The 7,002-nt window shown below is 37.8% G+C and overlaps 1 pseudogene; it reads right to left on the bottom strand.

Moving 5' to 3' along the window:
- Positions 1-969: 969 nt before the first annotated feature.
- LOC131907702 (CD2-associated protein-like) lies at positions 970-5,264 on the bottom strand (annotated as a pseudogene).
- Positions 5,265-7,002: the final 1,738 nt, after the last annotated feature.

The following is a 7,002-nucleotide window of genomic DNA, read 5'->3' as shown; positions in this document are numbered from 1 at the left end:
GGTTTGTTATCATTTAGTAATTGATTTTGTTGTTGGTTGTTTTTGGTCTTTGGTGGGTCCTGCCACCCAGCTCCCATATAAATCACACACAGAACTTATTCTTAATTATGATTGCCTGGCCTTAGCTTGGCTTAGTTTCTTGCCAGCTTTTCTTAAATTAAATTATCCCATCTACCTTTGCCTCTGGGCTTTTTTCTTTCTCTTACTTCTTTTAATCTTACTCTTACTCCATGGATTACTGTTTAGCTGGGTGGCTGGCCCCTGGAGTCCTCCTCCTTCTCTGTCTACTTCTTTCTGCACTCTTCCATCTCTTTTCTTCCTCTGTTCATCCTTTCTGCCTGCCAGCTCTGCCTAATTCTCTCTCCTGCCTCACTATTGGCTGTTCAGCTCTTTATTAGATGATCAGGTGTTTTAGATAGGCAAAGTAACACATCTTCACAGAGTTAAACAAATCTAACATAAACAAAAGTAACACATCTTAAAATAATATTCTGCAACAGAATATCAATTATATATTCCCAAAATGGTATGATATTTATAAAAGTAAAATAGCCAAAATATCCCAATATGCATTCTATTGGAATTAAAACATAATCAGGGAACCTATTCAAAACCAAGGTTAAATCCAGTCATAAAACTGATCATTCTAGGTGTTTAAGGTAAACCATTATAAGTGGAGAAATCATCAATCTTAAAATGACTTCTCTTATTTTTAAGTGGGATTTCTTCACAGTTTAATTATAGTTCACTATACCAGGGATTGCATTTTTCCCTGTATTTATTCTTGTGTGTAATAATTGTAGTCTAAAATTTATTTGATGAATTAATCTTGGAAATTGTCCATCAAGATGTATGTTATAATTTTTCTGAAGTTGAATTTATTGTTATCATTTAATTAATCATTTATGCATGTCTATAAAACATGGTACCTAGGAAAGTTCTATTTTATCACCCCAAATACAAAGAACACTACAAACGGGCACAACAGTTTAATCCTGGGTAAGAAGCTTTGATTTCTAGTGGAGTGAGGAAAGTGGATGTGTTTACTTTGGAGCCACTTGAAGGTACGAAAGCGATGACTTTGAAGATCAGTTCACTTTTTTTTAAAATTCTGGTGGCCTTAGGTTGGTGACTTCCAGATTTTTTTCTGGGTTTTAAGTTGGAAAATGGCCACCATTTAAGAGGCCAGGCATTGTTCTTGCAGGCGTATTGGGTCTGTTTGCAGTGAGATGTTACAAGTTCTCTGACGTAGCCATGTCATCAAACTTACAGTATCTGTTTCTTTTGAGCTCATCTCTATGCTTGCCTCTAGGTCTATGGGACGTTGGCCTACGTGGTAATTATTCCAGATCTAGCTTTGGTTCTGATACTGGCTCAGTTTCAATCTTTGATGAAATTGTAGAAACTTCTCCACTAATTTTGGCTGACAGAGGTGGAGGAGAAACTGTTTTTTTTTTTTTAATTATTATTTAAATTTTGGGGGAGGGCAGTGAGGGTTCTTTGGAGAAATTTTTCCAGGAGACCTCAATATATCATTGCCTTTGGTAGGAAGAATGGGCCTTTGGATAGGACTGGAAGAGCACTGGTTAAGTTTCTGTTTCAGCAGTGAATTTTCCTCTTCATTTTGGACTTCAGAGGAAAAGATTCTTCTCTACAGCTAACAAGCCAGACTTTGGAGCTGGACCCTTAACAGAAGATGGTTGCTTGGTTTTGGAATGCCTTTATCTACTTCACTTCCCTGATAGCAAAGTCAACTGGAAATAGTCCTTCTTTTCCAATTTCACACTTCCCCCAGCACGTGTCTCCAGTCTCCTCACTCACCAAATGAATCATCTTCCCTTCTTTAAAACTAAGTTCATCTTCCTAGGTGCAGTCATAGTAACAGAATATTCTACAAATCACTTTAGCTTTATTTTTGCCATCAACGCCTATTTTCCTTCCCTCTGTATTCTTAGGTTTAGATTACAGTGGCTATAGGATTAAGATCTCTTCTGTTTACTTTTATTTTTCTCTTCTCTTATGTTTCACTACTGGATGTTCTAGTCCTAAATTTCCCAGAGCCTGCTTTAAAAATATCTCCAGCTACATCTCTTTAAGAAAGAGAAAGAGGATAAACAGAGATGGACAGGAAGGTCAGACGGGAAGACTAAGGAGGGATGGACTTATGGTAGGGAATACAGGGAGAGACAGCTAAAATTAAGGGGCTATTGAGGAATAGTATAAATACCCAATACAGTAGAAACCTCCTAAAATATATGCATCTACGAAGGGGATCAAAATGAAGAGAACAAATACTGAGGGAAACAGAGTCACAACTGGCCATCTCTTGTCATCAAATGAAGCATCAATACAAGGACTGCATTATATCTAATTGAGTTGATTTAGGGGCCCATCGATTATCCTCAAACTTCCCAGGCTGTTGCTAATGCTATAGTTGCTCTCCACAAACTGATGGCAAGCCCCCATTGATAAAGACAACATCTACACAACCAATTTAATATATTTAGATATACTGAGCTGGTGGCTACAAAGAATCTTTCCCTCTACATTCCAGCTTCTTTGGTACAGGGATATACTCAGCATATTACCAGAAGAGAAACATAAAACACCAAGCCAGCCACAAATTCTTAATCTACAATGTTATGCTACCTTAAAGAGATGCTACGGTAATGATGGCACAAAATTTGTGAGAGTAACCAAACAATAAGTGATCTGACTTAAGGCTCACTCCACTAGATGGAACCCATACCAAACAATGATTAGGTGACCAAGAAACTGAGAATAGATATTTTGGGGACCTAGGGCAAAAATCAAATAATATTGGTCTAATGCGAGAAATCCACGGGAGTCTGCTTAAGGAGTATTAGGGAATTTATTAGCATATAAATTGAGGAAAGACACTCAGGAATACAGAACTGAGTAGACAGCTGAAGGTATCCTCTGATCTGACCAGGAGAGAATCCACCTGGCAGTTCGATCACACCAGGAAACAGGAAGCAGGGAGAAAGGACATTGTGACCCCTCTCCCTTTTATTTTAAGATGACAGTTATGTAGATTGATCTGGCAGTAGGATTAGGATTCATCCTGGTACGTGATCTGGCTTTTTGGAGGCCAATAACTATGGTAGAACACCTTGCACAGGCTTGATGGAGGGGGAGGGGCTTGAACCTGCCTGTAGATGAATTTCTAAATGGTCTTATTAAACAAGAAACACAGAGCCAAATATAGGGGTGAAAGCCTTAGAGATCAGGGAAATAGTGAGAGAAAACAGTTAGCCTTAACTCACCATGCTGCAGTAGCTTCCCAAGAGAGCTACTTCCTGTCTACCCAGGCTTGTATTGTTTTGCTGTTCTGCTCTCTCATTGGCTCTTAGCCCAGCTACTTCACTTCCTTGTTACTGCCTGTCTGTACAGACCTCCAGGTCTCTATGGTTGGCACTGGGATTAAAGATGTGTGTCACCACACTTGGCTATTCCCTAGTATGTCCTTGAACACACAGAGACACTGCCTGCCATGTGATCAGATTAAGGGCTATGCCCTCTGATCTCCAGGCAAACTTTATTTATTAATATAAAAATAAAATTTCACCATATTTCAGCACAAATAAAATATCACCACACCTACCTCAACTGAATGTACCAGGCTCTGCTGACTCCCCATGGGAAGTCTTACCTTGTTGGAGGAGGGAATTTTTGGGTGGTTTGGGCTGGAAGGCTGGGGGGTGCGGAGGAGGGAAGAAAGGAGGATCTATGGTTGGTATGTAAAATGAATAAAAAAATTTCTTAATCAAAAAAAAAAAGAAGAAAAAAAGAGGTCATGTAAGGTCATGCAAGAAGCACCACCTCCTTCGGGACATGTAGCCCAAGGTCTTGGGCCAAGCAAATACCACTACACTGGTCTAAGAATAAAAAATAGAAAAACTGTAGTGATAAAATGACTCCGAATTATATTCTACTGTACGCAAAGATTTGTGCCTTATTCAGCCGTCACTAGAAAAGCTACCCCCTGCAACAGATGAAAACAAATATAAAGACACACTGCCAAACATGCAGAGAGTGAGAAACCTTGAAACACTCAGTCCTGAATGGGATGTTTCCATCATAGGCCTCCCCTCAGAGCTCAAGAAGCCCCTCAGAAGAGGAGGCAAAAAGAATGTAAGCGCCAAAGGGTATGGAGGACACCAAGAAAGCAAGGCCACTAAATCAACATGAGCAAAGCTCATGTGAACTCACAGAGAGTGAAGCACTGCACAGGGCTTGCAGGAGTCTGCATTAGGTCCTCTGTCTTTATATTATGGCCTACAGTTTACTGTTTTTGTGGGATTCCTGAGAGTGCTAACCAGGGGGTCTCTGATTCTTCTGCCTTTTCTTGGGTTCCTTCCTTTCTGTTGGTTTGTCTTGTTCAACGTGTCCAACTTCAATGTACTAGATTTTGTTTCACCTTATTGTATTTTATTTTAAGAAAATGAATGAATGAATGAAAATATAACCACTATAATATAGATTAACAACTGAATTGTCATTTATGCCTCCTGAGAGAAATAAACAATTTTTTCCAAAGGAGTGATCTGTCTCATGTTCAGGAGAAGTTGGTTGATATGTACTCCAAAGTTATTTTGTGTGTGCTTTTATTTGGTTACAGTTTCAAGATTTTTTGTATGTTTGGTATTGTTTTATTTTTTATTTTGTTTTCTTGGGTTGATGGGATTGCTGTATTTTGTTTGTTTGGGTTTTTTTTTTGAGAAAGGACTTAAAGTTAGATGGATAGGGAAAAGGGAAAAAGAGAAGTGAGGGAAGGACTTGTGGTAGGGGGAGAATATGATCAAAATGTATTTAAAGTTATAAATGTTTTAAATAATAAAAATATAATATCTCCAAATCCAAGATTTCTTTGGCTATGTAATTGATCCAGGGACAATTTCACTCCCATTTCCTGGGAACATAAGGTGAGGTAGGCTCAGTCAATCAGTTTCTGAATCATCCTGAGTTCCATGCCTTTCAGAACATCTGTTAGCTCTAATTCTTTCCCTGTTTGAAGGAAATGGTCCCAATTTACCAGTCAGGACTCCATCTGCTAACGTCAGCTGCCATAAATAACCAGCTCATCCTCACTCTGTGAAAGGTAGTTAAAGGGAGCTCTGTTGTCTAAATGTTTGAGAGATGTGGATGCAGCTGAATTCCTTGAGCTAGATGTTCTAAGGCCTCATCTGCTGTTCAAGACTTGCTACATTTCCTCACCTTCCCATTTGATGGGCAAAATTCATCCTTGGATTCTGGCTTTCCCTTCATTTCTTTAACAAAATTATCAGAGAACACACCCTTCTCCTATTTACTTCTTTTAACAATTCTTCTCCCGGTAGTTTTTTTCCACATTCCTGATGATTTTCCTGCTCGAACAGTTAATTCATCTTCCTGTATGACATCACATTCATACTCCTCTGTATAGTCAACTGTGCTGCAGCTCCAGTGAGGAGAGTGTGACCAGCATTCAAACTTGGGTGTGGTGGGGAGGCACCTGCATCTGCTCCAGGTCACTTGACTGCTCCTCAAGCCTGGCCTCTGCTACCACCTGGCAGGCAAGGGATGGGACAGTGCTGTTTTATATTTTTCTTTTTAATGCTACTGTATTTTATGTTTTTATTTTTAGTGCAACTGAATTTAAATGTGAAAGTAATGAAGCTGAGACCTGAAATAGAAGAAATCTCCTAATAATAAAATGTTAGTTATAGTTAAAAGATAATATAAGCATGCTTTATCATGCTTTCTTTGACTCAAAAGCTTTTTATGTTCTTTTTAGATTGAAATGAGAGCAGAATTTTATATTATGTATAATTCCAACAGTTGGTGTTTATTTAAATCAGATATATTTGGTGAATTTAATATGTATTAGGAATTTCCCCCTCATAATTGGGAATACTTTGAAGATACTCAGAAGACATGGAATCCTCTCACCAATATGCTTTGATATACTGTAATGACTAGAAATATTTAATGTTCAGGGTAATTGCTTTCAGATTTAGCCTCATCTCCCCAAAGAGTCAACTACCTATAAAGATGTTTTTCTCCTCTGGTAACTTATGAAAAACCACAACAGACATGACCACAGGCTAAGCAAATTATAGAAAATCAGTTGAAAAGAGAAATTTCCCCTAAGGCTCATGATCTCTATTCCCTCTCACATTACTACAAGAAGAAAAATTCACGCTTGTGTTTGAAATTCTATCTAGAATCAGCTCTATGGTATCTGGACTCATTCAGCATGTTCTAACAACAAAGGCTTTCTTACTAAAGCAATTGCATTTTAAATGAACAAACGGATTTAATATCCATGTCTACTAAAGATAATTGAGCCAAAGCAATATTTTCATGTTACAGTTTTTCCATGCCAAATCCTTTGCATGGGAATTAATGTATGACATTTCAGAAAGAAAAATAACTTTTAGTAATGTATTCACCTAAGGTTTCCAAATCTGAACGAATGTTATAAGTTCCTTTAGAAAATAAACAAGAATCTAGGTGTGGTGTCCCACACCTTCAATCTCCCCATGTGGGAGGCAGAGGCAGGTAGACCTATTTAAGTTAAAGGCCAGTCTGGTCTACGTAGTAAAGTTTCAGGACAGCCAGAGCTACATAGCGATCACCTGCCTCAAAATAAGCAAACAAATTAATTAATTAAATAAAGCAAGATTAATAAATAAAATAAAGACTAGTAAAGAATATACTTTAATCAGTAACAATGATTGTGTATTTATTAACTGCTTACATTTAGTAATTTGGTGCCAACTACTTCAGACATTTGTACTCTCTATTCAGAAAATTTTCTTTAATTTTTGTATTCAAGTATTAGTAAGATTAAGTATTTTATATTTAAATATTAGTAACATTAAATATTAACACATTGCCCAAGGTCATCAAGGTTCAAATTGATCCTTTGGGTCACTGTGCATAGCTGTACAGAATGAAGCTGACAGTAGAAACTGTTTGGGGCATGGAGTGCTCAGT

The sequence above is a fragment of the Peromyscus eremicus genome, chromosome 4 (assembly GCF_949786415.1).
Source record: "Peromyscus eremicus chromosome 4, PerEre_H2_v1, whole genome shotgun sequence".
NCBI classification, from domain to species: domain Eukaryota; kingdom Metazoa; phylum Chordata; class Mammalia; order Rodentia; family Cricetidae; genus Peromyscus; species Peromyscus eremicus.
This window is presented reverse-complemented; position numbering and strand designations above follow the sequence as displayed.